We start from the raw sequence: 8,117 nt of genomic DNA, 5'->3' as shown, positions 1-8,117 counted from the left end.
CACAGGATGCAGACATATTCGCCCAGTGCAGACGTACACATGTGCGGTAACACACATGTTCAAAAACACAAGTCGCACACACACGCGTTCATACAACACATACCCACACACAGAGTGACACAATTCATACACACATACAGTAGTACGTACAACACCCAAAGAGTGACGCACAGTGCCCACAAACACACACACAGACACAATTCATGCAGAGGTGCAATGGCACAAGTGCACACACAGTTGATTACACAAATTATACTTGCACACTGTAGACCCCACACAATTCATACACCAGATGCAGACACACAACTTATCCTCATTTCATATGACAGCTGGGCAACAGTTTTTAGCTGACACTTGCCAATCTGCAAAAAAATGCAAATTTGGTGACACAGGTTGTGAATTTTTGTTGATTCCACCAAATAGTTGATTTCTGAAAATAAATGCTTCCCAAAATCTGAAATGATTGAAGTGTTTCATGCGGGCGTCTTCAAAATAAAGCTTTCATTTTTCAATTTTTCATTTGGAACTGATTTTAGTTTCAAATTCTCCTTTAATTTTATTTTTTTAAAGTAAAAAATGTTGAAAATTGGTCACAATTGAGGTGAAATGCTTCATTCAACTTGAAACTATTTTGTTTCCTTTTTGATTCAATGACCTTTTTTTAAAAAAAAAAACAACACATTTGTTTTCAATCCAACCTGAAACAATTTTTTTTGACATTTTGAAAAATCAGTTAGTTGCCCAGCTCCAGTCACAGACACAGAAGAGCACATGCAATTCCTGTCATACATGTGGACACAATCGGTGCTTAAAGAGGAGAGAGTTGTAAGGAGTCCAAGGCCTGAAAAAAACACCAATCAAGCCGGGCCACTGAAGGATGCACCGTAAGCCCTGTCGTACCAACCGCATGAAAATTGATTTCAGCTGAGGTATGCTAGACCCTCTGCTTTTCTCACATAGTTTATCCGCTGCATACTGTAACAAGCAAGCAAACAACTGAAACCAATGATGATTGAAAGAGTTCTGAGTGGAGAAAGCAGCCCAGTTACCCAGTGATAATAATCTCGGTGTGGGTAAGAGTGAAATCAACCACAAAGAACAAAGGGCGTCAGTGGGTGGCCGAAGAGTGTATATTGACAAGACATAAAGGTTCAGTGGCCACAAAGGACAATCGTATCAACCCCAAGCGATACGACTGCTCGGGATTTTGGTATGAGAAGAAACTCCAGTAAATGACGCATTTTCAGTAGGTTTGGCTGCTCCACACCCTCGGCAATCCGTGTGATCCAGGCCATCCCCAGTACCATCTGTATAGCACTCTCCCTGCTCCACAGCAGGGGCCACTTAGCGGAAGGAGCACACGCTGAGACCAGGGTGGTCCAGTCCAAGGGCAGCTGGAAGCTGTCAAGTATGCTGGTAAAATCTAGAGATGGGTTCTAGCAGCTGATCCTGGGTCCAAAGTCTGTCTGCCTCAGGGGTGGGCAAATTTTTTGGCCCAAGGGCCACATCAGGGTTGTGAAACTGTATGGAGGGCTGAGTAGGAAAGGCTGGCCCCTGCCCCCATCCACCCCCTCCTACTTCCCGCCCCCTGACTGCCCCCCTCAGAGCCCCTGACCCATCCAATCCCCCCCCCCGCTTCTTATCCCCTGACCATCCCCTCCCGGGACCCCCACCCCTAACCGCCCCCCAGGATCCCACCCCCCAGGATCCCACCCACCATCCAACCCCCCCTGCTCCCTGTCCCCTGACTGCCCTGACCCCTATCCACACCCCCACCCCCTGACAGGTCCCCCAGGACTCCCATGCCTATCCAACACCCCCGTTCCCCATCCCCTGACCATCCCCCCCAGAACCTCCACTCCATCTAACTGCCCCCTGCTCCCTGTCCTCTGACTGCCCCCCAGAATCCCCTGCCCCTTATCCAACCCCCCTCCCCACTCCCATCCCCCTTACCATGCCGATCAGAGCAGCAAGAGCTCGCCGCCCGGCGCTGCCTGGCAGGAGCGGTGGGCCAGAGTGCTGGCGGTGTGGCAAGCTGAGGCTGCAGGAGAGGGGGGACAGCAGGGGAGGGGCCAGGGACTAGCCTCCCTGGCCTGGAGCTCAAGGGCCAGGCAGGACAATCTGAGGTTGTGGCTCAGGCCCTCCCTAGGCACTTCCCACCCCCACCTCCAGTGTGGGCATTTTCCAGCACTGCCTAGAAGGGATTAAGGGAAGGAGTGGGGGTTTAGAGGGAGGGAGCTCTCCCTGTACTCACTGTGGAGGGGTATCCTTGTGCTCACCCCACCAGGTGGGGCAGGCTGAGAGGGAAACTGTGCCCCCTCTGTCCCCTCCCTCCCACACAATTTAACTGCTGCTGCTTATAGCTTTTGCAGAGACATTGCTCGCCTGTGAGGGGTCTTCCATGTCGTGGGCACCTGGTACCAATAAAGCTTCCTTTAACAGAAACCTGGAACTGCTTAAACACTGAGGGTACGTCCACACTGTACACTAAGCCCAGGCTATGACCCAGGTTTCAGCTCAAGTCCCTTTTTGGTCCACATACAGATCAGTCTGACTCTGCTCAGCAAGCACTCAAAACCCCTACAATCCTGCTGGAGGGAATGTGGGGGGGTCAGAGCATAAATCTTGCTGTGACTTGGGTCCAAGCCCTGTCATTTACAGCCTGAACCAGGAACAGTGGAAACCCCCTAAAAGTGGGATCCACCAGGACCCGAACTGTGGCCCCACCCCCATTGCTGCCCCTTCCCCTGAGACCCCGCCCCCACGCTGTCTCTTCCCCTGAGGCCCTGCCCCCACACCACCTCTTCCCCCAAGACCCTGCTCTCACACTGCCTTTTCCATCCATGACCCCACCCCCTGCTTGCTCCTCTCTGCCCCCTTTCCTCCCATTGCTAACCCTTACAGCAGGTAAAAAGGGGGGGCAGTGCCCTCCACTTTTAAAAGTGATGGGGGCCATGGCCCGCTGGCCCCACCATTCCGGCGCCCCTGGTGTGGACACAGCTCAAGCCGCAGACCCAAGAAGGTCTGCGTGGTACAATATGGACATATTAGCACGGTTGTGAGACGTGGGTCCAGCAATTGGAAACCCAGGTTTATAATGCAGTGTGGACACTCAAGCCCAGACTTGGAAACACTGAGTCCGCAAGTGCAGGTCTCACGGACCCGGGTTTTCAGTGCAGTGTGGACATACTGAGAGAGAGAAGAGTTACAGTGAGGGGCCTGTCTCTATCTTCCTATAGAAGGGGCACTTGCAGGGGCTGAATGGCTCAGGGTACTGGTGGCTTTACCCTGCCCAGGGACACTGCCTCCATCTCCAGTGATTCTGTGGCTGATAGGGGCTCCTAGCAGTCTTTTAATAGGAGAGAGGCAGGTTACCTCCCCACAGCACTGGAGGGCTGAGTCTGGTCTTCAGAAAAACAGGTCTGATGGTAATTAATAATCCTTGCCTCTCACTCTTTCCTGAATTAGATTGTAAGATTCTTCTTCGCAAGGACTCAGCTGGCCCCCTCACCATAGTACCTGATTTCCCCCACCCCCGCATCTTTACAGCTCTGCCCCCGCCCCCAACAGCTGTGTGAGGTAGGGCTCCCTGAGGCTCCATGGTCCCTATTGTACAGGTGGGAAACTAAGGCACAGGGTGGCGAAGGGACTTGCTGGTGGTAGAGCAGAGAACTGAACCCAGGTCCTCTAATTCCCACCCTACTACCCTAACCACTGGATCATCCTACTTCAGGACAGGAGCTACCAATCACTCACTGTGTCACTGTATAGTGCCTGGCACAATGGGACCCTGATCCGGGTCAGGCCTCGAGGTGCTACTGGAACGTGAATACTACCAGCACTGTCTAGGCAGCCACTAGCCAGGCCATCCATGATGTGGGTCAGTGGTTGTTGGCTTTGCTGTCTTTTGTTCCACTCCTGGCACATGATATCCATGCAGACAGACAGACAGCTACCAATTTCTGCTTTTGGGTTCTGCTTTCCTCCCATGTCCAAGTCACACAGGAGCAACTCAGGGGTTTTGCATCTGATGAGTGGCCGCAGCTGGGAATTTCCAACTCAGCAGCCTCCGAGGTGAGAGCGCGCAGCCGAAATGCAGAAGCACCCGCACCATTTCCTGGAGCCCTGCGCTCTGTGACGGCCCTTATTGGTAAATAACTCTTCACACTGGAGCGGCTGTGGAATCAATGGGGGAGGGAGAGGAAACAAGGTCTTCACAACCCACAAACCCTCCAGGCTTTGGGGGAGTATCAAGGTGAATGAGGCAATTCCCACCATCCACCCACACATGTGCAACTTATAAACAGATCAGTGTGGCTTCTTCCGCTGAGCTGGGGAATCACCCCCCTCTCCTGTCTTCTAGCAATGCCACAAGGGGAGGGAGGGAGGGGCTGGAAGAGTCTTGGCCTTGTTTTTTAAGTATGTATAGATCTATATAAACACAGACACTCTGTATTCACATTTAACCCTTTCTGTCCTGTTCCTCCAGCTGTGTTTGGGCCCCGCCTCTTAAAGGGGAATGCCATTATTTCTTCTTGGGACCGGATGGACATTCAGGGCACTGCATTCTCTAGGGCTGATTCTCAATTACTCCAGTCCTGCTTGGGACAGGGAAGCCACCCTGTATTCTGGGCCGTGCAGGAGCCTGCTCAGCCCTGGTGCAAATTAGAGCAGCCTCAAGGCCGCACTAACTTACACTCCCTTTTCATGGTCCCTCTAAGCCCTGGAGAGCTGGGAAAAGCCATAGTGCAGTGCATCCTGCCATGTCCCCAATCCCCCCACCCCACCATACCAGGGGCTGGTGCAGAGCCTTAATGCCAACTCTGTGCTGGCTGGGGACCTGCACCAGGGGATCCTTAGGGAGCTATCTCTGCCTACCTTACATTCCCTTTACACTGCTGGAGTGGTGTAAAGGTGCTTTGTATAACTGAGAATCAGTCCCTAGGCTTGTGGGCCCAGATCTGCAAAGGTATTTAGGCACCTAATACCCTTTGATTTCAATGGGAGGTAGGCGCCTAAATATCTCTGAGTATCTGAGCTGTGCTCCTTAGCACGATGCCCCTAGGACCATCTCAGCTGCTATTCAGAGCACAGTTCAAATTTCCATGGATCTGTCCCACCTGCTGGGATCCAAGCTTCCCAGAATCCCAAGTGGGTGTTGCAAGGCTGTGTTGTGACAGTGATCATATGAGGGTGGCATGCCCATAGGTGACCAGGCATAGTCTGTATCATAAGATTCCAGGAGTGTTGCTGTGTGTGTCACTCTGAAGCCTAGAATGTCTGTTGAGTCAGTGTGAATCGATGGAAACAGCTAGCAGCATGGCTGAGAGCTCTCTTTGTTCTGAAAATCACCAAGTTCAGTCGTCGCTGGGATCACGGTCTGGGCTTTCGGCTACAATATGGCATGAGTCTATGCCATGCCCAGAGTCCTAGAGCATTGTGATATCACAGGTGACACCACCAGCTGATGTGATCCCAGACTGCAGCAAAGAGGGGTGAAGACCTCTTGGAATCAGGAATTTCCCAGGAAGATCTAGCTCTGTGCTGAAGACCAACCACAGTTCCTCACACACAGATCCAAACAGGGAAGTGGGTAGCTCACCTTGGAGCTGACACGAAATGTCTGTTGCATGCCAGAGCTCACAGAAGCCATGCTTTGCCAAAGCAAACCAGTGCCAAGTTTCCCCCATGGCATGTGATCCAGCCTCAGTCTGAACAGAAACCAGGCAGGTATTTCCAAAGGCAGTGACACAGAAGGGTGATTGTTAGCTGGTGTCGAGATGTTAACGAATAATTAATGGGGGGACCCACACTTCATAGCCTGTATAGGCCAAGATCGTGGCACACTCTTTGCATCCCTCCGTTCCATATGCAAAATCTCCCCGTGTGCGATCCTGCGGTCCCCCTCTATTTCAGGGACTTCCTGCAACTTCCCTACCCTATCCCCCATGCCTGGGACTTTGTGTCCCATCCCTCCCCCCATCCCCCCATCTCCCCTTCTGTGTGCACCTCCACCACATGCCAGGGACTCTGTTTTCCCCATGTACTCCTCCCCCATTCTCCTCCCCTGTGAGGGATTCTGTGTGCCCCCCATTTCCCCTTCCTCCCTGTGCCAAGGACTCAGCATTCCTCCTCTTCCCCCCTGCCATTAAGTCTTGTCTCTGCATGGAATTATTCCAGAATAGTCACTCCTGATTAACTCCCTGTGTGGACACTCTTATTCCAGAATAATGGTGCTTTGTTCCTATTCACTTTAGCCTGGCTCTGCGGGGGGGAGGGCATTCCTCAGTGCTTATTACTTTGGAGTATAGTCAGTGCTAACTCAGAAGAGAGAGCCCCATTTTCTGGATGATCTGCCAGCCATCATCTGGCACAGGATTTCCCCTGGAGGTCTCCCATTCCCATCCAAGGCCTGGCTGCGTACAGGGAGAACCTTAAGTGAAGGCGCTGAGACCTGCCTGGAATTAGCATCCTGGATTAGACCAATAGTTCATCTTGACCAGGGGCCTGAGTCTGACAGCAGACAGGCCCAGCTGTATCAGAGGAAGGTGCAAGAAAGACCCCAGAAGGTGAGAAGGGAGTTATGGGATAACCTGTCCCAGGGAAAGTTTCTTGCCAACCCCTCTTAGTCAGAAGTTGGGGCTTATGCCTTGAAGCAGGAGAGTTTATATCCCTTCCAAAACAATTGCTTTGTTAATCCTTCCTGTTATAACTCTGGATGTTCCTATTAGCCATATAAAAACCCATTCATTTTTAGGCAGGATTCTGCTAAGCTTTTGGCCTCCAGGAGATCTTGTGGCAATGAGCTCCACTGGCTAATTATGCACTGTGTTTAAACATCCATCCTTTGATCAGCTGCTGATTTGTTAGGAGCTTTACTGATCACATGCACTGCCTGGGGTAGCCATGCAGGATGGATTGCTCTCCCCAAATCCTGGCTCAGTGAGCAGCAGGCTCAGTATAAACCTAGAGGTAGATTCTTTGAGGGCTGGTAAACTCCCAATCAAGATTCTGGAAAGGACGCTCACCAGCTATTGGGTAGGAAGCATGGTCTAGTAGGTAGGGCACTTAGCCAAGACTCAAGAGACCTAGGTTTTTTTCCCAGCTTAGCCACATGTTCTCTGTGTGACCTTGGACAAGTCAATTAAACCACATGGTGGCCTTAGTTTCCTCATCTGTAATATGGGGATAATACTTTCCTACCTCATGGGGCTGCTGAAAGGCTATACTCCCCTGATAGCCATACAGTGCTCAGCTGGTGATGGGGACTGACTATGTGTGATGGGTTTGGTCACAGAGACCCCCTTGGGACTGTCACCTGACATGCTGAGATTACCTCTGAGCCCATTTTCCCTGTCAGCTTGGGATTCCAGAACCCTGTCTTGTTAAGCCAGACACGTTAGCCTGCTGCAACACAGACCCAGGTCTGGTCCATGCCCCCAAAGCTGCAGACTTTAACCAAAAACTGCTCAGCAGGTCACCTATCTCCAGCACCCAGACACCCAGCTCCCAGTGGGATCAAACCCCAAATAAATCCGTTTTACTCTGTATAAAGCTTATACAGGGTAAACTCATAAATTGGCTGCCCTCTGTAACACAGCTGCAGCAGCACAGGAGCTAGCAAACAGAGCTGTAAACAGGGGAGTTTGAGTGGGAGTTCTGTTGGAGGAGAAGGTATTTGTGATTGTTTGGCTTTGTATTGGTAGTATTTGTATGTGTAGAGGCTTGTAGGGGCTTTGTGCTGGAAGAGAAGCTGAGCCCTGATTAGGGGGCGGGGCTTCACTGACTAGGGGTCCTATAAAGGTAGCAGCCAGTCAGGCAGCAGCACAGACAGCTGCAGCAGCACAGGAGCTAGCAAACAGAGCTGTAAACAGGGGAGTTTGAGTGGGAGTTCTGTTGGAGGAGAAGGTATTTGTGATTGTTTGGCTTTGTATTGGTAGTATTTGTATGTGTAGAGGCTTGTAGGGGCTTTGTGCTGGAAGAGAAGCTGAGCCCTGATTAGGGGGCGGGGCTTCACTGACTAGGGGTCCTATAAAGGTAGCAGCCAGTCAGGCAGCAGCACAGACAGCTGCAGCAGCACAGGAGCTAGCAAACAGAGCTGTAAACAGAGCTGTAAA

This window comes from Lepidochelys kempii, chromosome 9, assembly GCF_965140285.1.
Source record: "Lepidochelys kempii isolate rLepKem1 chromosome 9, rLepKem1.hap1, whole genome shotgun sequence".
Taxonomy (NCBI): Eukaryota; Metazoa; Chordata; order Testudines; family Cheloniidae; genus Lepidochelys; species Lepidochelys kempii.
Note: the sequence above shows the minus strand (reverse complement) of the source record.